General features: G+C 42.7%; 1 long non-coding RNA gene across 1 annotated transcript; it reads left to right on the forward strand.

Moving 5' to 3' along the window:
- Positions 1 to 722: 722 nt before the first annotated feature.
- On the forward strand, positions 723 to 6759 carry LOC133157583 (uncharacterized). Its single transcript, XR_009715039.1, has 3 exons — positions 723 to 905; positions 3010 to 3264; positions 3593 to 6759. It is a non-coding gene; the product is annotated as an uncharacterized LOC133157583 (long non-coding RNA).
- Positions 6760 to 24035: the final 17276 nt, after the last annotated feature.

Below are 24035 nucleotides of genomic sequence, written 5' to 3' on the forward strand. Positions count from 1 at the left end.
TCATGTGAAATTTCACAACCAAATGAATCTTGGCCTGCATATTTCTGAAAATGGGTCCAAGTGAGGCATAAATGAATACATTTTGCCAAATTATGATATCACAAGTTAAGATTCAATAACCGACATGAATCTAGAAGTTGTCTATGGCAAATTCTGCCGAGAACAGCTTGTTCTTCAAAAAGTACGGAAAGATTAAACAGTTGCATTCGAATGTTGAGACTAGGTTATCATGCATTCTAGGTTCTAGAGAATTTCACCCAAATTTTTATGAGTAGTGTAAAATTCAGTGACGCTTGGGTAAAGCAGCGGCGACTTTGACCTTACATTTCCAAAAGCAAATTCTAAAGCCAAATATGGTGAGCATGACACTTGCATCTCGAATGGTTTTAATTACCAGTGAAGGACTAAAACCACCACTTCCAGCTTTATCTTGATGCAATTTCCTGCTTGGATTCATACACGACTTCATTCCACCTTTCCAGTCCCGCTTTGCTCATTAGCTAATAAACCACGATGAACTCGATCTAGTTATTTTTTGGGTGGTGACATTTTCTGGAAACAAAAATGCAGGAAAAGTCCAAATATTTTTTGCTGGCTGTGTTTGTCTCTGTCCCAGCCAGAGGGGAGAAAAGTCAAAACTCAACACTGGATTAAATAACCGGTTGAGTTGGATATTTCTTGCAGTGGAGCCCTAGCGGAGAAAATCAATCCGTCACCACGCGTACAGGAAGGAAGCCTGGGCTTGAGAGGGATACTGCTCTTAATGACATGTCTCTGTGTGCCTGCACCAGAGGGGGAAGTAACCGGATATTTAAACAGAGATAAGAGTGTGTGCCAAAGGGGCTGGGATTGGATATGGCTGCAAACCCCATGGCAACCGGCCGGCCGCTATTGGATATGGAAAGGTAAATAGTAATGCAGTCCGAGCATGTTTTAATGCTGTAAATTAAAAGCTCATGTAACACTCAGGCAAGGGCAATAAATAGGCGCTTACAGCTCTGCCAAGATTTCATTAGTGACTTCCTCCGACAGCACTTGCTTTAAATCAAAAATTGGAACACGCGCTCCGGCTCATCAGGATCCGTAAGCAGTAATCGGATATATTTCCAGGATTCCAGTGTCCGTGGCCAGAAGTTCAAGATGAGATGAGAGCAGTCTTGAGCCTCCACAACAGACATGCGCTTTCTGATCTGAGCACTAGGGGGTTGAATAGGTTCTCTGAGGCTGCTCAATGCTCTCTGTATGACTCAATGTATTCAAGCCTTTTGGGTCCAGGTACTCCTTACAGAGCAGAGAGGACCCTCTCATCATCCTCGATCATCAAATTTACTTGAGTGGATACGCAATCGAATGCCACAGTACATACAAAACAGAAACAATAACCGTAAGAAGGCGGGTTGATATTATGGAAATTTAAAATAAAAAATCATTTGAATCAAAACAAATTCCCATTTTGAAATGATTTGAAAGTGAATTTTAAAAATGCAACTATTTTCATAATATAATATCCATTTTTATGTGAAGTTAGAGACCATCGCACCCAGCCTTGAGGCCATATTTGACTAATCAGATGACGTACGTTGAAATATTCTGCTCGGCAGATGGGTTTTCGGCATCTGATGAACCCCTCACATTCCCAAGCCAATCTGCATCATCGGCCGCAATCCGAGCCCTCGCCATCCCTGGATCAGATGATGCTCCTTGAAAAAGGATTACAGGCAACCGGATCCGTTTTGGCATTGGTGCAGGAATTTTTGTTACAGCGATCTTGGGTGTGGTGCGCCAAGAATGCATCCTCAATGTGAAGGAGAAAGCATAAGGGGGGGGGGGGGCAGGAGGTAACACAGGGTAACACCAATAAGGTTTACCTCCTACTTTCTTGACATCCATCCGTCTGTGCGGGCTTGGGCCAATAGCCGGGAAGTCAAGACTTCCCTCTCCCTAGCCACTTTGTCAAGGTCTGACTTTAAACGCTGTCCCAATTCGTGTGTTGATCTTTTTTGTGAGTACAATAAATTGGTATGTTCCTCCAGTGGGGCATATGATGTGTTAATTTCACATAGTAATGAATTACATTTCCTCTGAAACGGGTTTATGGTCATGCTGGTAAGCTTTTCCATTCACAGATGATGCTATCGTACCACCTCAGTGGGAGCCACGGCTGAAAGGACTTTCAGACTGCAGGGCACGATTTTGGCGAGGCGGGGGGCACACTCATGGGGCACAGCTCTGGAATTACCGCCACAATTGCAAAGAGAAAGCTGTACAAGACGGTTGAGGGTAACAAAGAGTCCTCTGTCTGGCCAAGGCATTTTGGGTTTGGGTAGGAGGAGGGGGGGATACTAACTGATGCCCTCCCCATTGCACCCCTCCTTTTTTCTGCTTCTTGAACTGACCATGACAGCAGGCCACAGTGGGCAGCTGTTACAACTGCTTCTTGCATTGACATACGAGTAATCGGACCGCACTATTAGGTGGTAGAGAAGTTGCTGTTTCCCATTTCACTTTTTGACATTTTATGGAAACTTGACTTCAAATAGATTGGATAGGAATAGCGAAGGACATAGTACATTTTTTGTCAGCAAGTAGCTCTGCCCCGAGTTTACGCGAGTTGGGTAAGCATTGGCTCATTTGCATAAAACAGAACCGCCCCCTCCAAACTGACTTACCTCAGCAAGGTTCGAAAAAAAGGAAAAAGTGTGTGTAATTGAGGAAAGTACTCTTGAGACATATTTTAAATGGTGTTCTTACGTTCTTTTTTTAACACAATGGCTTTTTTAATATTGGAAAAATCTGCAGCAATTATGGCGCAGTAAGGCTTTCACTTCAGTTTTACTTCGACTAATGTAACTATTTGATAATAGTGTCGCTTGTAAACTTCAATACTTAATGACGGGACAAAATATCCTGGATTTCATATCAAGACAGAATCATTGAGCCTCTCACTTCATTTCCTTTTTTTAAAAAAAATACCAAGCCGCCACAATAAATAGATCTTTTATTTTCTAGCTTTAACATCTCCATCTGCCTGAAGAAAACAGAAGGGACAGCCAATCAGGCAGAATCCACAAAAGAATGTCCTCCCCCAACACAAAGCGTCAATGTGCAGATGGCCACAGCTGTCCGCGGAGAAGCTGGACAGTGTCCGACAACTGGGAAATCATTTATGCAATACATAGTGACATTCTGACAAAAGACTTTCACTCAACCCACTTGAAAGCACCAAATGGCCAACTATTACATTTTTACCAATGGCGCGTAATGGTAAGGTATGTTTTATAGGATACAGTGTCGATATTCTAGTTCTGACCATTGATACACCTCCCTGGTGCTATGGGCCGCAGTATTTCCAGTGACTTACATGAGAAGGCGGCACCTAAATGAAGATTTTTTTTTTCATACATGCATGCATATCAGGATGTTTTAAAGCAACATTTCAATTTTGTTGCCTATATGAATGTGTTCAACATAAACTAAGTAAGGCCATACTTTACATTATTGTACCGTATCACATGGTGTAAAACTGTGTCAAATCATATCAAGGTACGTATCGTGCCGTGACCTGTGTTTGCGATATGTATTGTATCACCAGGTTCACGGATACCCGCCGCTACTAACCATCACATCACTTCTGATGCATCTTTGAGTTGAAAGCCATTGCCACTGTCCACCAACTCTGTTACAGCTCTGATAATTCCCCCAAAGCGGAAAAATACTGGCTGATGATGGCTCCCCCTCACATCCTCCGATGACGCCCCCCCCTCCTACATTGAATGCATCTATGATCCAGGGCCCGGCCAACTTCCACAGCTGTCGCGCATTTTCAAGAGATTCCGTCTGCCCTGGACGAGGCCGCTGAGAGAAGACATTCCTGCGCCATTACACATTGCCTAAGAGGAATTAACGTTAACATCTGATATTGTGGAAGTGGGAAATTTGCCACCCCGACCTTGCCCGAAGCACTCCGGAACTCAGGGTCATGGATTTATTATCTCAGATGGCCCTCCCAGGTCACAAGGGGCCATTTTCTCCCCCCACCTCACTGTTCCGGCAACACAAAAAAAAGAGAGGGGAAAAAGAAGCCTGCGGCCTTAAGTGTGCTATTCATTAAGTGCACTGTGCACGGTGTTGGAGGGGGGGACGGGGGGTATTTGTAATAGGAACGGCATGTCTCATCCCATTGAGAGTCCATTCCCAGCTGTTGATCTACAGCTCAGCGATGCGGCCTTCGATTCCCCCCCTCCCCTCCACTCCCCTACCCCTCCGGAGCAGTCGCAGACACATAAACAGGATGCCTCCAATGTACAACTGCACAAGTGTGGAAAATAATCCCAGCGCAAAGCCAACGCCCCCCTAAGCTCCATTTCTAAAATGAATTGCTGGCTTCAAAGTATGAATGACAGGCAAATTCCACCTGTTTTTATCCACCTCAGGGAGCGGCCACTTTTAATGACATCACGATTGCTCAGGTCTCCGGTAACAATCAACCACGGCTCAGCTTCAGAAAAGTGATGAGCCGTGTTTGTGACCCGAGATCTGAGCAACTATGATGTCATTTTCAGTCAACAGCAAGTGGCCAAAAGGCCACCCCCACAAACAGGTGAATTTTCCTGCTCAACTCATATTTCCCAAACGTAATATTAACCAGAATGCCATGTTTAGACGAGTGAGGGCACACAACATATTGTACAGAAAGTTTTGAGGTTGACACTTTGAGCGACAGTTTGAGCAATTCACTTTGCCTTTTCCATTTTCTTTTGCAAAATATCATGAAATTAGAATAACTTGCAAATCAACCTGCGACGGACAACTGATTGTGTCCTCTGTATTTCTGTGGTACCTTCTCATGTTAAATTAACAAATTAACGGCATTCACTCATGTGGAAAATAACGACTGCTCTCGACATTGTTCGCCAAGGAAAAACGCCAATGAAATGTTAGCAAATTTCCCAGAAAACGTCCTTAAACCCCAACTCACCAGGAATATAAATATTAGCATCGCTTTGATTCTCCTCATCAAAGTAATGTTTTCCAGTAAAGATTCTCTCCCTGAAAACTGGAAAGTCGTAGTGACACACGCACACGCTGGGATCCAGATGTTTTGATTCCGACGTCAGTGAGGAGTCAGCGTGTGCTTTCAAAGTTTCCGTGAGTGCGATGGCCTTAACAACGGTACAGTAGTAGAGTGTCAAGGCAGCCACTTGCACCCCAACTTCCAGGAAGTAAGCACAACTATGTCGGAGCCTGCGTCATTCCGTGAGTCAACTAAACAGTCTGCCGGGATATCTGTGAGGCACTCCAGACCCGCTCATTCCTCTTACCGCTCTCGCTTCCAAGACTGTTCAATTTCCGCACTGGCAGACTATGAAGGGCCAAAGCGTTTAATATGAGCAAGGTAGCATAGTGGATTGTGAAAGGAATAGGTCCATTTCATTGACTTGATATATTTAAAGGTCATCCCACTTTAAAAGGAAGAAAATAAAGACAACACTGGTATGTGTGATTCAGCAACATATAATGACAGAAGAATTAAATGCCGAAGGTGCAATTAATGCTTTTACACTTGTGGCCATTTATATAAAAGAATACTAGCTTTGTAGCACAGGTGGGTGGAGCTAGGGAGGGGTGCGCAACTGCCCCCCTGCAACCATACCTGGTACCCCCAGTGGTTTTGAGGTATTTTTCTGGAATCATTTTCCACATTTCCACCTGTCCCCATAAGCAACACCTAATGAATCATCCGTACTTTTGAAACATTATTTGGGTTTGTGCAGAAAAAATAATAATTTGCAGATCCCTTGAGAAAAAAAAATCCTAATTCTGCCAGAGATTATCGTTCAAGTAACGCACGAGATACAGATTCAGATAAATTTACCCTTACAGTCATCAATTCAGACAGTGTACACCATCTCAAGCCTTTTTCCAAGGTACAAAATGTTCCTGGTCTAGAACTGAATTTGACAGCTACCAATGGAACAAGTCCAGGTACATTGTAAATAAAGCACCTCAAGACAAACACAAGTTCTGAATCCAGCCTCACTTTGATCAATGTCGCATCGTTGTAACTCCTGATAAGAACGCCCCTCAAACAAAATAAAAACTTGTCAAGTGTCTGACTGCCGTGGCCTCAGGGCCCGGTTCTTAGCTTTCCTTTTGTCTGCTCGAAGTGAACAAGTCTGTCATTTGAGCGTCTCCTTCTCTGCTGTGTACACTTCAGATGGTGGCCCTGACAGACTATGAATCATCTGTTGGGAAACTAGGTTGCAGCACAATAGCCTCTTCATAAAGCGAGGCAAGGCCCGAGCGCTAAAGTAGGCGAACGTACGCCTGGTGACCATGGTGGAATTCGAGACCCAGCAAGTGAAGGGAAGCTGCTCTTTGCTCTGTTGTCTTTAGAACTATTTTACACTGAGAACACCCAAGTGAGTGATACTGTGGATCTGTTTTGCGTTGTATAAGGGGGCCATATAGACCCCTTGACCCAACAAGGCATCATCCCCTAACCTCCTCTGTAAAAATAGTCAGAGGTTTTGTCTTAGAAACCAACCAAAGTGCCAAAGGAATTTTGCAGCCGCAGGCGTCCGTCATCTTCGTTGAAGCCAGTCACGAGCTTCTATAATGTCTTGACAGACTCGTTACGTATGTCTGCAAACATGTTCACCAGCAGCTATTATATTGTGCTTGAAAATAAGCGGAAAATAAAACGTGCAAGAAAGAGTCCAAGAGAGTTGGTGTCATGATGTCATTGGCTGACGTTAGTTATCAGGTCCGCAGATTCTACAAGGAAGATCCATTGATAAAAGTTCCTTCTTTGGCTCTCTGTCGCCTCTTGAGTAGATTCTGTTTTCGATTTCCTTTCCTGGATAAATAAAGGTTCATTAAATATATAAATTGATAGACCCCATGTTGGTCATGATCAAGCGGGTTGACACAATCTTGGGAATAGCTGCAACGAAGAAACTCGCTGGCTCTTCCGTTATTGTGACTTGAGTGTTTCCCTTAGAAGGGTTAGAGGAGAGATTGCAGGTAAAGCACACTCACTTTTCCAAATGCTTTTATCAAATCACATCAGACACAGAATGATGGTTGAAAAAAATGTTTTCCTTATTTTGCAAAAACTTTGGAAATCTGAGAGAAAGATTTTAGCTTTAACTTGGAAATTGGGATTAAAAAATACATTTTGCTGAAGTCACAAAGAATAGAGTTGTCTCCTTTTGTGTCATTTGTAGGGATGAAAAGATGCTACGTACTGGAAATAAGTTTTTAGCCCATGGTTTGGTTCACATTTTGTTTATTGGTCACCCCCTTCCCACACCACATTTTAAAAGTCGGTTTGTATGTACCTTGTTTACTTCAGAGGACATACCAAATCACTTTACCATTTGCTCTTTGTGGTTTGAGTTTAGCCATCCGCAAGATTCTCAATTGATATCAAGACTGTTAGTTTAGTGGTCATGGGACCTAAATGTTTGAACGTCAGTTAATACTTTGTTACCTTACTTCTGTTTTTGAAGCCTATTGTAATCTGCTCTGCGTCCGGTCTACCTTACAGCAAGGAAATGAAATGTTAAATATTTACAATTCCCCTGGTATGCCACCGGGCAGATTCCAGCTGTGACGGGTAGCAGCCACATTCCTGCCACAGGAAGTTTATTCTTACTCATTTTCATTTTCTCCTTCTCTGTCTCGACGAGCGCTTTTATTTAATGCGGCCGGCGGCAAATGTTTCACACGTGTCACCGCAGGCCGGACTCGAGTCTGCGCAGGACTTTTCAACAGCCCGTCCTACGCGAGGTGGAATTCTTACAGTCCCGTTGCATGTATCAGTCCCGCCTGATTACATTTTCTTGCAATGAAATAATAAACTCAGGCTTCATGCGTTTCAGTTTTAGGTCTGTGACGGATGTTTTGGTTTCACTTTCTTTTGGTTGAATGTAATTTCACTGACTAATGTCTCTGTAATTGATAGTAGACCCTCAACATGCTAACCTAACCAAAGATGACTTCGCAAAAAAATATACATGTAGGTGCAATATAATCCAAAATGATGTTTGTGTCACATCTTGCCTCAAGTCACACAACACGTTTCAACTAGGATCCTTCAAATTTCAGCATCTTCTCTTCTAATTCCAAATTAACTAATCCATTAGACTTGCATTTGTGGATTTAATCCTTCAACGAGGGGAAAGCGCACTTTTGTCACGCAAAAGAATACAACCAAATTTCAAACATAGCTTCTGTGAATAGGAATGGGAATCGTCCCATTTCACAATCTCCTCAGCACAAAGCATCCCTTTACCCCTAAGACCCCGGGCTCCCCACCCCCTACCATGTTGCCTTTTGTTGTGTGCATGTGACTGTCCAAATGGCTCGGTAGGAAATACCAGAAACCCATATATACAAGAAAAAAAAATAAAAGAAAGAGGAAAAATAGTCAATTCAGTGGTGACCCCAAGCATCTTGCAGCTGCTTTATTGTACTCCTCTGCTGTTTAAGCTGTCTTTCATGTCAAAAGTCTTTTCCTGCTTACAAATCACCGGGAAGCAATCCTTTGGGCCGCACCGCTGTGCCCTAAGCTCCTTCCTAGGGTTCAGCGCTTTGATCACCTGTTACGTCGGCCATCGAGTTAAGAAATAGAGTAACTGGCTGCTGGGATAATCTTGTGTTCTTGTCTGGAAAGGAGGAACCCCCCTCGCCTTTTCAGTGGTTCCTTTTTTTTACTCGTCTGTGCTCGCACTCGATGAGCATGGGAACGGAGTCTCCGCAAAAGGAGGGCGGGCGGCTGCTGCAAAAGCTGAATTGGTCGATTTTTAGTCTTTTCTTCCAGAAAGAAAACAACGTGTATCTTGGCCACATTCACATAAAACCTCCAATATGAACACGTCCCCTAACCTGTGTTTCCCAACCTGTACTGAGGCAAGGCACGTTTCACACGGGGAAAGTATAATGGCGCACCACCAAAGATATTTACGTAACATGCACTCCATAATTTCATTTTTCTTTCTGTCACAACCAACCAACCAACCAACCAACCAACCAACCAACCAACACAAACCAAACCAAACCAAAAACCAAGCCCAACCCAAACCCAACCAACCAGAAGCCATTAAATGGATCCAGGAATGGCAGAGATGGAGAAAATGAGGCACTATGATCCTGTCAAAATGGCGAAAGCTAACCCTAACACTTAGGCCTGTAGTGGCACTGGTGATGTATTAGGATGCTTTTCTTTTTTTATACCAAACATTTGGTATGGGACAGAAAACAGATTAGGTAAGCGACTTGAAGTATAACTGCTACACATAAACAGTGCAGCGCAGCTTTTCTTATGAACATCATGGCTACTAATGTGTTTTGGAGAAGTTTGTCAAATGTATTAATTAGACCCTGAACTTCACTCACAAGATTCATCTTCATGAAAATCTGTCCATTTCACATGTCCATGTAGAGCCGGGCTAGAACAATTTCCAACCTTTGATGTTTTTGCCCAAGGGGTTAAACGTGATCCGGCATCCTTCATGTGAACACCGCAGTTTCACTAGCAGAGGCCCAGACCAGTTGTCACCGCACCCGAGTTTTAAGATGTGCTTAATTGGCTAGCTTGAGTGCCAGAAGAGGGGAAGGAGAGCGACTTAGCCTGTTACGAGTAGGGCTCACGGAGGCGGGGGTCCCTTATCAGCCCGTCGCCGGACACCTCCGGTGGCTATTAATCAGAGCCAGAGTCCGACTGGAGCCAGAAGAGGATCCGCCGAGGGGCGGGGGAGACAGCGACAGAGGGAGGAAGGCAGCCTGGAGCCTTCCTTGGGCCTCACTGACATGAACAGACAGACACACGCTCCTCCTCCTTTCCCTCTCCTCAAGTCCGAGGGTACTTGCTAAGACAACCCACGAGCCCTCGTCCACTTCCCTAACCTTCCTGCCTGCTATTGATTTAGGTCCCCCCCTCCGGCCAGGACCCATCCATTGTAGCTGAGGTGACAGGTTTACGTCGCCCCGTCTCCACTTTATTGTATTGGTGCGGCGCTGCCAGTTGCTATTGTGCTAATGAAAATCTAGCACCAGACGCAATATTCCTTTTTCGCAGGATGTGCACGCAGCGTGCAAAATATCTTGGCAGCGTTTACAGGATTGAAGGCGCTCATTATTTTTAATGTTCGTGACGGAGTGGCCCCGAAAACAGTTTTTATGGACAGGAAAACAACTACGAGGTGTTTCTGATTATTGAGGTGTTTGCTAAATGATCTCTTTCTTATGTATATCTTGGCTGGCTTTAATGGCCTTTACCTGCAGCATATGTATTCAATCCAGCAACAGCATTACAGACTCTTTTGGACTTCCTTAACCGGTACTTTACTTCTGGGACTCTGTGGTTGACGGTCTGAACCATCCAAAAATAATACTTCCGTTGGGTCCAGACTGAAACCACCCCTTTTTCTGGTCCTTTGATCGAGACTGCCCCGAGACACCTTTTAAACATTTTATTTTGGTCCACTCTGATGATCCAAAACAAACAAGCTAAGCATTAAAATTTCCCTAAATCTTCTACTAGGTAATACAGAAATAAAATCCAAACTGGGTCATGTCCCAACCTGATAGTGGAATCAGTGAGACCTCCCAAGCTGTTTTGTGGTCTCCCAATTGTTGAGGTCTTCAAAAATCCTTTTGGCGTCAATGACCATTTAGAAAAATACAATTTAAAAACATGCAACTGGCTGTGGCGTGGTACACTTGTCTGTTGGTCCAGTTCCAAAGCAGGTCAATGTGAGTGCAATTGATTGTCGGTTTCCATGAATTTGGATCCAGTCAGAATGTCCAAGGTTGGCATGAACGTTCCTTCAGTCTTTTGGGGAGGCAATGCTGAAAAATCCAAACTACTTCCTATCCAAACCTGATAATTGGAATCTACAAAGCTGTTTTGATCTCAGATTTATTGGGATTTCAAATGAATTCCAGCTAGCTAAGAAAAAATCGACTGGAGTAGCCCAAGTTACATGGCTGGAGGTCCTAATGTGCAGTAAATTATCTTGAATGCTGATTAATTTCCTTTGAAATATCGAACAGATGGAACACATTTGCCGATTCGGTATGCCGAGCCGGAATACGTGTTACGTTCACAAGTAGGCCGCGTCGGAGTTGCAACATTAGCTATTAACGTTGAGCTCAACATCCAAGCAACGAATGGCAAGCTTGTGTGAATGTGCACTACAAAGCGCCATGTGTAAATATCGAATAATGAGCCTACTTTCAAGTTCTCCTCTTTGTGTTGGGAATAAGAGGGGGTGTCATTAATGACAGCTTTTGCTGTGGTTTTACATCACACAAGCTCATAAAAAGCCATCGCCGCTGATACATTTGTTAGCGTAACCCTCGGCAGGCATTTACTAGCCGGCGTGCGTGCATTTGTTGGCAAGATGTGCTCGTGCTTTGAGACACACGTATTAATGAGCCGCTCATTTGCTAGCTGATGCGCGACTCTCGCCATTAGTCATGCGTTGGCATGATGTCAAGAATCGCTTGTACACACTGGAAACTTGACCTGATTTTGTGGGGACACGCAGTGAGGATGTTGTTATCTGGAGTTTACGCTACAGGGTGGGACAGCTTGTGCGAATGTTTGGTGAAAACAAAATCACATCAAAATGCCATTCAGCACGTTCAACTGTATTGAAAACACGCATGCCGCTGTTTGGGTTATGGTTTGAAGTTTGAGTTTCAAATTAGGTTTGAGGCCTGTAGAAAGTGTTATGGTTTTAAAGTTCATCTTCCGAACCGGTTAATCTCACGAGGGTCGTGGCGGTTTCTCAGTATTATGTAAAATTGTGGTTTCAAGGTAGGATTATGGTTCTAAATTTTGGTTTTATGCCGCTGCTTAAGAGTTTGTGTTCCAAGGTGTAAATTAGTTTTTCAGGATTTCTGTGTCAAATTTGGTCCGTTTTTAATGTTTCGAAAATTGGTTTGGGTTTTAAGTCAGGTTTCAAACAAGAGCTAGCGTTTCCAAGTTGGATTTGAAGTCAGAATTAGAGTTTTAGTTTTATCTTCCGAATTAGAATTTCAAGCCTTGTTTGAGGTTTAAAACTTGGGCTAGGGTTTGAAATTTGCCAAGGCTAGTGTTTCAGGTAAGGTTTGGGACTCAGATGAGGATTCAAGCCCAGGTTAAGAGTTTGAATGATTGGAAATGTTGTAACAGGGATATTTTGTGTGAGAGGAAATCTCCAGTAAGTGCAGAATCATCAAGTGTAACATTCACAAACTTTTTCTGACTCATTCAAGTGGAAGGAAGTTGAAGTTTCTTGCCCAATTTTTCCCTCTCCCTTCTGCTATCCAAATAAACAGAGAAAGTTTCGTGAGTCACCAACTTGCCACCGCTGCACTGTACACTTTGGACGTGTGAAGAACACAAACAGGACTGACCCGCTTATGCCTCAATGGAGCCCTTCTCAGATACGAGGCCCGGCCGCACTTGCCAACTCAAACGCAATATGAGCCTTGCCGCTTCGTTAACTTTTAATGCGCTGACTAAGCAGTCTCAAGTAAGGTTTTGAGCCAGCGTTGGGCTTTTGCAGTTTTTTTTCCCAAGCCAGAGTTACGGTTTCGAGTCAGGGTTTTGCGCTTGGACTATCCAAGTGAAAAACAACTCACAGAAAGTCATAGTCCTGCAGTCGTTTGTGACATAATTTAGCTTATATCACACGCATGACAAACCACCCAAACAAGATTGCGTCTAAGGCAATTTTAACCTGATGGATAGCCTTCAGCTACTTCTGGTTGCTAGGGAGAAACCAAAAAGGAAGAGGGTATCAACTTTAGCCACAATACAGCAATATCCAGAGGGCAACGGTTAAACAATCACTCGGCCAGATAAAGATCATTGTGTTAACGCAAGTTCGGAAGTGAATCCGCAGCAAGCAAACAACAGGAAGGAAATCATCAATTTGCTGCCTTTTAATGAACAACTCTGCGTATGACCTCTTTGCAGCAGCATGATTGCCACACGCTGGTTAAACATTAGTCCAGCAGCTTGGATTCTAAGAACTCATATTGAATGCACACAAGCGCACTTTGGGTCTTTGAATTTTCTGGAATAACTTCAAGCTGACTGTGCAAGATCAATTCCACAGTGGTTGCCTGGTGTGAAATGAAGTGTTCTTCTTCCGATATGTATTGATGTCGTTTATTAATTCAAAGTGACACAGTGTAGATCAATCAACACGATGCTTTGCCATTGGCTAGGAATGAGCCAGGAAGTGTGCAGGAGCTTTTTAACGAACAAAAGTGGCAACATTTGACTCCGAGGGACCATTTGATGTCAAGGCAAAAAGAGCCTCATTACCGGCCGGGCCCGCACTTGGGGGGTTGGTTTCTTCCAGACGTTCTTAAATGCCCATTAAAAGAAAAAAAGGAGTTAAGGATATGAGATGTTGAATGGCTTTAGAGGAGACGGATCATTCTCCCTTTGTCCCACATCCCACGTCACTGGAGCCAGTGGAGTCATAAATGACTGCTAACACCAACAGTAAAAGGGCATGAAAAGACTTCCAGTTTTCTTTATGACGCTCCTGGGGGGTTGGAGATGGCAACTTGAGGTGTAGAAATAGGAAGAGCGGGCCACGTGATGAATTTCCAGTGGACAGCTTTTCCTTTGAAAGAAAAAAGAGAGAAAGAAAATGGAAGTGTATGATGTGGTTATACTGTAATTGCCTTGATGAGGCAAGCATTTAAGATGACATCAAGTGTTAGACTTAGCTTAATGTTCTTCATTCAAACTAAAACAAGCTTGCATAATTTAGGCTTGTTTCAATTAAAAAAAAAAAAAAAAAATGAAGCCATAATAAAATATGATTTAACATCCTAAGGGAGACAAAAATAAAGAGGTGAAATTTACTGACTCTAGTAATTGTGTAGAACTTCCAACCTCGAGTCTTGTAAGCGGTCAGTATCGTAAAAACTACATTCCTCTAAATCAAAGTAGCTTCAGTTTCTGTCCCTACTTATCTATGATCAAAATGTCCATGATTGTTTTTTGACTGGGCAACTTGAATGTTGCATGATCTACAACAGAATGTTTTTGTCATATTTCAACACACTCAGAAGTCTCATCTCATGTCTCATCTTCAAGACTGGAGACTAACTTGCCTTTCGGTGAGCTACTTAGCAGACCCTGAAAATTGATATGCATCAGCGCAATAATTTAAAAGTTGTTTTCACTGCTCTTCCACCAGCCGTAATGATCATGATGCCTTGTTAACCCCTCTGCCAGAGGTTACATACCCCTATGACGTTGGCCTTAAGTCATCTAAATGGTTTCAATCGCCAACGCATTCTAATCTTTGGCTGCAAATAGAACATGAAGACAAAAGCATGACCTATCGCTTATTGAAATAAATTACTCAAATAATTACCTCTAAATTTGTATGACATCATTGATTGGCTAATCCAGACATTTTAGAATCAAAGCGCACATCTTACTGCGATCCCAACATTGCAGAACTCGGAGAAAAAAGGCCAGACTCTTCAGCACACACCAAGTGGTTCAGAACCACATGTACAATATCGTTTTTTTGATTGTCCATCTCCTTGAAATGACCTCCCACCAAATGTAAGACAAGAAAGCAAAACATATATACTATATATATTTTGATTCTGTGGCTTTTGACTCGGCATGATCCATTGTTTTAATCTTTTATTCTTACCTGTTTGTACGTTATTAATTTATTGTTCAACATACTGTGAATATATATAAGCATTTTCTACATTACGTACAGCACATTGTATGCAGATATTATCCAATGCATTATTTTCCAAATTAAAGTTGAGTTGAGATCTTTTTCTGCACTTCTTGCTCACCCCTAAGCTCATTTCAGAGGCCCCGGGCCTGTTGCGTGAACTCCGACCCTCCGAGCTGGAAAGGGAAAGGCTTATACTAGCTAGAGAAATGGACGGAGAAACCCAACACTGACATCTTTTCATGCAATTGTCAGGCTTTGCGTTCACATTCCCACAAAACAAAAAAGTCACCCCACCGCCTTCCACTTCTTACCCGTTGACCTGCCAAGCACACCTATAATTAAGACCACGTCAATGTTATCTCCACACAACTTCGCCTCACACAAAATGTCATGGAAGGCATCTTAAACACTGCGGCTGAAAGCGCAATTATGTATTTTTCTCTAATGATAATAATAGTACACTGCAGTCCAAATTCCCAAATGGAAGTTGTTTACAATTGTGAGGGAGAGAAGCATATTTTGCTAATAACGTGCTTTCGCAGCATGCGAGGCATGCTCGCTTTATGAGTCTTTACATGCCTCGTGGGTGCTGCTGTTTTGGTTTGCTACAGAGTCAAAATGTGATTCACTGTTTATGCTTTTTGAAAGGTACCAACATTTCTGAAGCAATGTTATCTCCATTTGTTTAGGTGTGTAAGTGCTCTGTTGGAGGAATATTCTAAACACACACACAGAGCACCACCAACCTCCACGTACAAGACTTTGTCATTTAATTTGGCAGACACATGGGGCGCACACACACAGACATACACACGACCAGATGTCAATCACTTTGTCTTTCTTTTTCTTGTGTGTGTGGGGGTGTTTCATTTATGGCACTTTTTCATGCTTTGCCACACATGCGCTGCGCTTTGACAGACTTTATGGGCCATATTTTTCCAGCACAATTTGTCTCTGGAGCAAAAGTGACACAGCCGTAACATTTAGAGGCTGAGCGCCTCATAAAGCACTCTCCTTCTATTTCTAACCATAACCATGCCCTGGTGGCCATTAACCTCCACACCTCTGTGTCCATTTACCCATGATCCCTCCATGTCTTAATTCACGGATCGCCTCACCATTACAAGCCTGAGGTGCAGCCAGAGTTCACAGACCTCTGCCAAGGCCATGCAGCTCAATGGAAATGCCAAAAAAAATTAAACAAAGTTCAAAGTTTCCTGGAAAATATACTGTACCTGGCTAAAGTGATCCAGTTATTAAATTACTTAACTCAGTGTTCGTGTCATCCCTCCTGATTCACAAGAATCATCTGCTGTATTTGTGGTGAGTCCGCTCAGTCAAGTTTGACTCTCAGTTGAACAGACATCGTTTGGGTCTGTTGGGTTTTCAGAGTCTGTTCTGTCAGGAAACCAAATAATCTTAAATGACAATGTAAACTGCTGAAACAATTAATCTCAGCCCGCAGTGAATGTGGCGGTTCAACTAATTTGAATAAATTATCCGATTTACCCGAATTGTCCGCTGTGTTTCTGATAAATCCAGTAAATCTGCCTGTGTTCATGGAATCTGCTAACTCGAGGATTCATGGGACCCAAGTTAATTGATACCTCGTGGTTCTCTATTCAATAAAACGATTTGAAAGGCAAACCTGGACAAACTCCTGTTTATGCTCGTAAAAAAAAAAAAAGTTACAACTCCCGTACAGGTAATCATTTTTTTTATGATGGTTACACTATGAGCTGAGAATGAATTAGTTCACTTTATGTTACAGTAATCCCGTGATATGTCTTAAATTTGTCCATTAAGTGTGTGGGGGATGATTGTATTTCCTATGGGAAAGAGAGTGTTCAACTTTTTTATTTATTTAGAGAAGTGGTCAGGGTAGGAATGAATTAGAAGGAATGAAACTGGTGGAACGGCAAAGCTGAAATATCAGAGGGGATGTGGGAGTAGGAGGTTGGGGTCGGGGGGTTGTCTGGAGGTGGATGATGGCACTGATTCAAAACCACTTCCTGTCTCCGTTACACCACCCCGCGCCTAGTAAAATATGACCTTAAAACACTGCAATGACCGTCCAAACAAACGCTCTGTGTGCTGAGTTATTACTAAAAACAATGGAAGTGAAGATAGTAATACTGTTTTGTAACTAAATGCTGCAGAAACAAAAGCTGTGGAAGAAACTGAAAGGAAAAGGAATGCTGCAGTATATACTAAACCCCATATAAGGGGGGATTATGATGGTCCAGAAATGTGAGATTTTCTTGAGGTCATTCAATGCACAAGAACCTAATCTGTTTTATCTTCTTCTTCTTCTTCTTTGAATTTGACAGGACAAAGATAGGAAAAGATTCTAAAAGATTCTTCTCTATTTTAATATGACAAGACAATACAGGAATATATATTTTTTCTTTTAGGACATTAACATTGGCCATTCCTGTTCTATTGATCTCTTTTAATTTATTGGGATAGGTCATGACATGATACGGGCACAGGACAGGATGTGTTTGAGGCCTTTTTTTAATGGGACAGTATAGATGTGACACGATAGGACAGGACATGATTTGTTTGACTTTTTTCAATGAAAGATCATATTCCGTGTTGGACAGTATGGGACAGGACACTATTTATGATTATTATTAGTAGTAATATTTTTTTGCTAGTACCAAATAGCACATCACAGGACGAGATCTGCTTTTCTAAACTAGACTGCCTGGGTGTTTTTAGTACATTAAGTTACAGTATCCAAATTATCACCATGAAAACACAAACCGCTGTAGAAAATATTGTCTTTTACCTCAAATTGTGCCAGCAATTAAGAGCACGCAGACTGCCGGATGTCATGCTTCCATTGTGATGTAATCTAATTTATTTCAATAGATTGCTTTATGATTATTAGGTACTTAGGATAACTGAAACTGAATTTGATTGAAGCACTTTTTGCAAGAGTCTCACTGCTTTTAACACAAAACATCTGGCTTGGGTTGAAAGGATTTGATTTTCTTGTGTAGTTTGCAATGTGCACACATTCATGTCCCAAAAGGAAAGATGGCGCTTGCAAACGTGAGCGATTGAGTGTGTCAAGATGTGTGGAGGAACGTTGCATCAGGAAGTGAGGAGCGTTTCTGGAAGGCTTCCTTTGTCACTCTGTCAAGGGAAAACATTCCACATACTGGCTAATTTCTCTAATTATCTTGGCGCCAAATGGCTTCCACTTGACAGCGACAGGAAATCAACACACTCAATCCATGACATTGTCGCTTAGACATAAACGCACTGGAGTCTCAAGCTGGAAATTTTTAATAATATATGAAAAGTTATTATATGTGTATGATAGCAGTTAGCAACGTAACGTATTTTCTTTTAACGTAGTATTCTCGGAAAACGACCTGCTAAAAGAGGATGGGACAGGACAGAGCAGGATCTGCTTGTTTTCCCTTTATTAAAACAGAATAAGACATGAGCCGCTTCTTTTTTCTTTTAGTATAACAGGATGGGACAAAATGTGACATGATTCTGTCATTCAAGACAGGGCATTGTGTTTTTCTTTTTACGGTTTATTTGTGCCTTTTAAAAAATAGGACATCATTTCTTATTCAATTTTCTATGATAGGACAGAAATCTTTCTTGACCCATCTTTCTTGCTATTGGCCGTCTCGCCATCTGTGAATCAACTTGGCATGAGTCTTTGCAAATGGCTTTTTCGTAGTGTCTTTTGTACCTTTGAAAATGGCAATTTGTGAACTTTTCAAGTCTTTCGCCTGAGTTTAATTTTCAAGTTTTTTTCACAACCAAATATGCCAAAATAAATTTGGAGAGCGTCTGAGGGTCCAAAGTGGTTTGGGCATTCCCAGTTGCAGCGCCCGTCTGCTAAGCAGCTGTTTAGGATCAGATGCAGCAAAAGCCAACGATTAGTCCCAGTAGAAGCAAGACTGCCGGCGCATTCCAGCAACTTGATCTCGTACAATTTCATCACCGGTGGGGGTACATGAACCTCGGGGGAGGAGGGGTCTCATCTGGAGTCGTATCGTTGTTCCTTCGCGCTTTGCAAAATCCTTCACCTTTGAACTTCATAGGACTCAATGTACTTACATTTAGACCTTAACATTTTTTTCTGCCCAATAAGACATTAACAAAGATAATAACCAAATTATACTTTAGTGATTGTGATGTACCGCATAAATCATATTTTTTTTTAGAAAGAAGGTTTAAAAATGAATCACACAAGAATCAAACTGCATTTTTCCTCACAATCATTTTGACTTTGTTGCCTTTTAAACTGCTACTTTAATGTCAGATTACAGATTGTTTTTGTTCATAACAGGCAATTTGTTCATTCCTATGATATTCAGGCTTGGGTACACAAAGTCGTAATGTTTAACTGGTGTTTGGATTACGATTGTAGCATTTCTCCCATGTAGGGGGCCCTTGGACCCAAAAAGCTTGAGAACACTTATTATAACCCACTTTAAGATGGAAACGTGACTATTTTTTCTTCCAGCCCTGCATGTGCAGAGCAACTCGACGGCGCAAGATTTACGACGGCAAACATTTAGAGCAGGTGGTGCCGTGACCCCACTTCACTTCCACTATTCTTCTCCACTCTCCAACGTGTCTCCGTCTCACACTTGTCCTCCCATTTAATGACGCGCTTGCCGTCCAACTCCAGCAGAAATTACAGGCCGACCAGACGTTCGTCCCAAGAGACAAACAGCCGCATTTGCTGTGAATGCAAACTGAAAAACATCAAACACCAAAGTTCAGGTCGGGATAGGTGTGTGCAAACGACAGGTTGTTTATGCAAACTGTGGACGACCCACATTGAGACCAACAAGATCAAGAACAATTCACACGTTCACGCTTATTTGAAATGCTCTAAGATACCACAAGATTGTACCAAAGCCCCTTCTAATAGGAAATCAGTTCACTGGTGTTAAGAGATTACTGAACCTATGCTTTGATGAATAAAATGGTGCCAAGGGAATTTGTCCTGGAAGGCAGCATCACTGCTTTTTGTCGGTAAAACGTTCACATCACTCTCCACCGATTTGAATAGTTGAACTGGAAACAAAGTGCAAAAGCATGGAGACTGTCTATCAATCCCTGTTAAGAAACATATTATTTTTAAGTTTTTCTTTTTATGTCCAAAGAAGTGTCATCACTGATTTTATTTAGTAGGTAGAGAGTTCATATTACTCTCCTGTTGTTTGGATATTTGAGCTGGCGAGAAGAACCAAAAGAGCAAAGACAGAGGCCATCAATTCCCGGCAAGTTGACGAGGAAGAAAAGGGAGCAAAGGGGAGAGCATGAGGAATGGCAATCCGGAAACACTTGAATGCCGAGTGCAGCTGCAGAATGCTATTTCACTGGGATCTTTCAGCTCAACTCTGATTGGCCTGACACTGTTAATCCCTCCAGATGTTCGGCATTAACTGATGAGTGTGTGACTGTGTCGCACTTTAGAGACGGGGAATGAGCCGGGGGTCCGAGGCCTCCCCGGCCGGGGCCCAGGATAAACAAGGCCTCTCTGGGACCACTGTCCGTGGGATTTGGAGAGATTTGGAGGACAGGATGAGCCGACATCCGGGAATTAGGTGGCACAGAGCGCAGATTGTGTCAACAGTTGGGGATAGTGGCCGTCCACGTGACTTCCCATTCCCCCGACCCACCATCTGCATTGTCCAAATGTTTGTTTGTGCATGTAGAGAAATGTCCGGTGGTAGTTTCTCCAACAATGGGCAACGCAGGAAACCCTTTTCTAGTTCTTTCCGACGCCGGTCCAAAAACTGTTACTGTTTGGAGATATAAATGGAATGTGATACTACTACCTAAACTAATAATAGTATGGACATTTTTGACAAGGGGGTTTTTGTCGTGTGAAAAACAATTCCCAGCCTTCTTTGCCCAGCCTTCATCAAAGGCCAAAATGGTGGTGCCAGGAATTGTCAGATGCTCAGGCTGTTGTGAGCAGGTGTCATGTTGGGTTTTCCATTACATATATCTTTTGTGACACCAGTCTTGGTACTTTTTGAATAAACGTCTTGAATCTTGAACACACCCCATTTTGGGGTGGTTCCCAGAAAGTATAAAACTGGGCTGACTGGAGTTGAACCAGGAACCTTTCTGTGAGGAAGACAAGCAAAAAAAACATTTGGTCGATTCATTAACAATCCTTCCTATTAGCGTGTGCGATTTGCTCACGTCGGCATAATAGATTCAGGCTTGAAAACCATATGTCATTCAAAGGCAGTCACGGTTGGAAGTGAACAATGTGTCAGCATTGTCACCTTTCTTGACGTGTCGTTGTTTTAAAGCAACAGCCGCAGTGACCGGACGCCGTCCCACAAAAACGGATGAGCAGAATGGAAGCAGCTGCACTCAGAAAGGGAGGGGGTGGGGGTCCGGGAGTCGAAATGAACCGATCAAATGCCTCCAGACCGAGGACAGATTTCTTAATATGTGAAAGCTGCGCAGCATTCAAAGATTATGTTTTGTCTGCTCTTTGGAATTTGTTAATGCACAAGGCTTTCTTTTCATAGCACCCAATGAGGGAACAGTCCATTGACAAGCCACCGCTTGGAATAACTAGGAGAGATTTTGGCTCGGTTGTTTGGTGGAGGAGAGGGTGGTTTGCAAAGTTTAAGGAGGCTGGTGTGTTGTGTTGGGATTGTATTGGCGTTAGGGGCTTCCGGCTCCAGTCTTTTAAAATCCCAGCACAATTACTCTATTAGCATGCTCAGCTTTGCCTCTACTTTTCTGTATTCATGAAAGTCGACAGGGTTCATGAGGCCATCCAAAAAGCCGCCTGTCACAGCTCCTTTGAATACTCAGCCCTTCGGCCAATGGCCTCACTCGGCAGTCCAGTCTGGGCAACATCCTGGGTGAATACCCTCTCTTGGGTGTGTTGATGTTGATGTACATAGTATATTTATATATGAGACTTTTTTACAATACAAACACATCCTGACCATGAAAAATGAAACAGGAGAAAACCTAGACAATTTACTGAGTGCTCCTGGCTGAGCATCGAACCACGCATGTTACCTGGATTTGAGAGTCAAGTGCGTTAAGTAGCAAACCATTAACCTGGACTGCCGACCTGTTGACTAGCGCTAACTCTTGAGACTTCAGAGGAGTAAGGTTTTGCATCGCGCAGCCGGGCATCTGTTCGTCTGTCAATGAAAAGAAAATAATGTCAACCCTTTGAAATTCTACTCTATAAAACAATTAAGTAAACAATCGTTGGAGCTTTGAGGTTAGATAGATACGTGGATGGATGGATGGATGGATGGATGGATGGATGGATGGATGGATGGATGGATGGATGGATGGATGGATGGATGGATGGATGGATGGATACTTTATTGATCCCTGGGGGAATGTCATGGACCTATCAAGCCATCAGGCTATCTGTCTATCCTGCTGCCAATCAAGTTATAAAGTCACTCAACTCGTTTGCTTGTTTGCTATTATTTGCCAACAAATTGTGTTGTGAGGTGTGACGAATATTTGCACCAGAATGACTTGTTACTGCACATGCGTTTTCTTTGCCATGTTTGGCTCCCCACATTAGGAAATGCCTTTGACCGCAATGAAGCCCTCGAGGACCGAGCGGCACAAGCGAGTAAATCAACACAAGAGCGATAAGTTGGCTGCTTTATTCGCCAGGAATAATGGGCCGAGTGGCATGACGCGACTTGTCGGTGTTCCATGCAAAGCGAGAAAGGCAGTCAGATAAGTGCAGGTTTTAGCCCGGAACATTACAAGAAGAAAAAATGACAACAGATCGTGCAAAGTTGCATTTCTGTCATTTAAAGTGTTGCTTGCTGACTTAACACTGACAGTCTGCCATGCACGTAATTATGAAACTTAAAATGTTAATTATTAACGAGGAGGTTTTCCATGCCATGAAATATGCATCCTTATTCAAGTCAAAGTTGCTTTTCCACGTTGGATGACGAAACTATCAAATGAGTGATAAAATCAGGCCGCAGGGATGATTTTCGAGCAGATGGCTTATTGGAACCATGGGTTTCCAGTTCTCCCTTTTTGTTGGACAATGTCAAGTATTTGTGGCAGTAGACAGTTTCCCAGCCACCAGACTGGTTTGACCAACAGTTGGAAACAAGTTTCCTAAACCATAATAACGGTCGCTTCAATCCAAAGCTCCATAGCTGTTTTGGCACAAAGACACAATTTGCATAGAAGTTCTATCGGGAATGGCAGATAATCCTGAAGTTGTATGATTCCAAATTATATTAACATTTTTTGGAGGGAAACATGCACAAATTCTTTAGCCACTTTAAAATGTAGAAACTTATCAGCTAAAGCAATATGTTTCGTTGTGTTTGTTATGTGACCCTTTTCTACAAATGCTAAAGAAATTCTATTCAAATCACAGATCCATTATAGTTTTGTTAATAATTACGTTAAAAGTAGTCAAGTATAAAACGTGTGCTTGACATGATTTTGGAATTAAAAAAAATCCCAGCCAATTTGCTAATTCGTCCACCACCAACATCAAAATATCACACAAATCCTTGAACGACAAGGTACCAGTTCTGTTTGAGCTTCCCCTTGTGGAGAAAAGATGTCCCATTTCATTTGTGGTTTGCAGAATTATTCAACGCTAAATACTGTACTGCGGTGAATGTGAGAGCATCGCCACTGATCCCCTCATAAAAGAAAATCATAAAATTATCTCATAGTTCTTTGTGTGTTTGAGGTCTGGTTTGCACAAGGACTGACTTCATCAAGTTTGGTCATCACATGTACCGCAGCCTGACAGTGAGCGCATTTAAAATATAAAACCTGAAAGCACAAGCATCTTTGCAGCAGCCCCCTTCACCTTATACGCACATATTTTGGAGACGACACTATCGCTGTGTGGTTTTTGCCTCGTGGTGACTTTAATGCTCCATTAAACGCTTACATCATTAAGCCTAGGCCAGACAAGTTTAAAAGTTGAAGCGGACGTTGAGCAATCCCGACATGTGCTGTATTTCATTAATGTGACAGGCTGATAAAAAGCCAGCGGGCATGCACTTGGCTGTCGTTGCATTCCAGCTGCATTGATTTGCAACGCCCACCAAAAAGAGCAGGTTCTGGGAGTTGGGGTGAGGCGGCTGTGGGCGGGGGTGAGGCCTGCCACAGTGCACATGTCCGTCGCGGCAGCGCGGTATGCGAAGCTCCATCAACACCTCGGAGAGAACAACCTCCAGCTACGAAATAAATAACATGGGGCTGTCTTTCCTGGTGGCAGGGCCAAACATGCTGCTTTTGGACAGGCTTCAATGACGCTTTGATTCGGAA

This window comes from Syngnathus typhle, linkage group LG1, assembly GCF_033458585.1.
Source record: "Syngnathus typhle isolate RoL2023-S1 ecotype Sweden linkage group LG1, RoL_Styp_1.0, whole genome shotgun sequence".
Lineage (NCBI taxonomy): Eukaryota > Metazoa > Chordata > Actinopteri > Syngnathiformes > Syngnathidae > Syngnathus > Syngnathus typhle.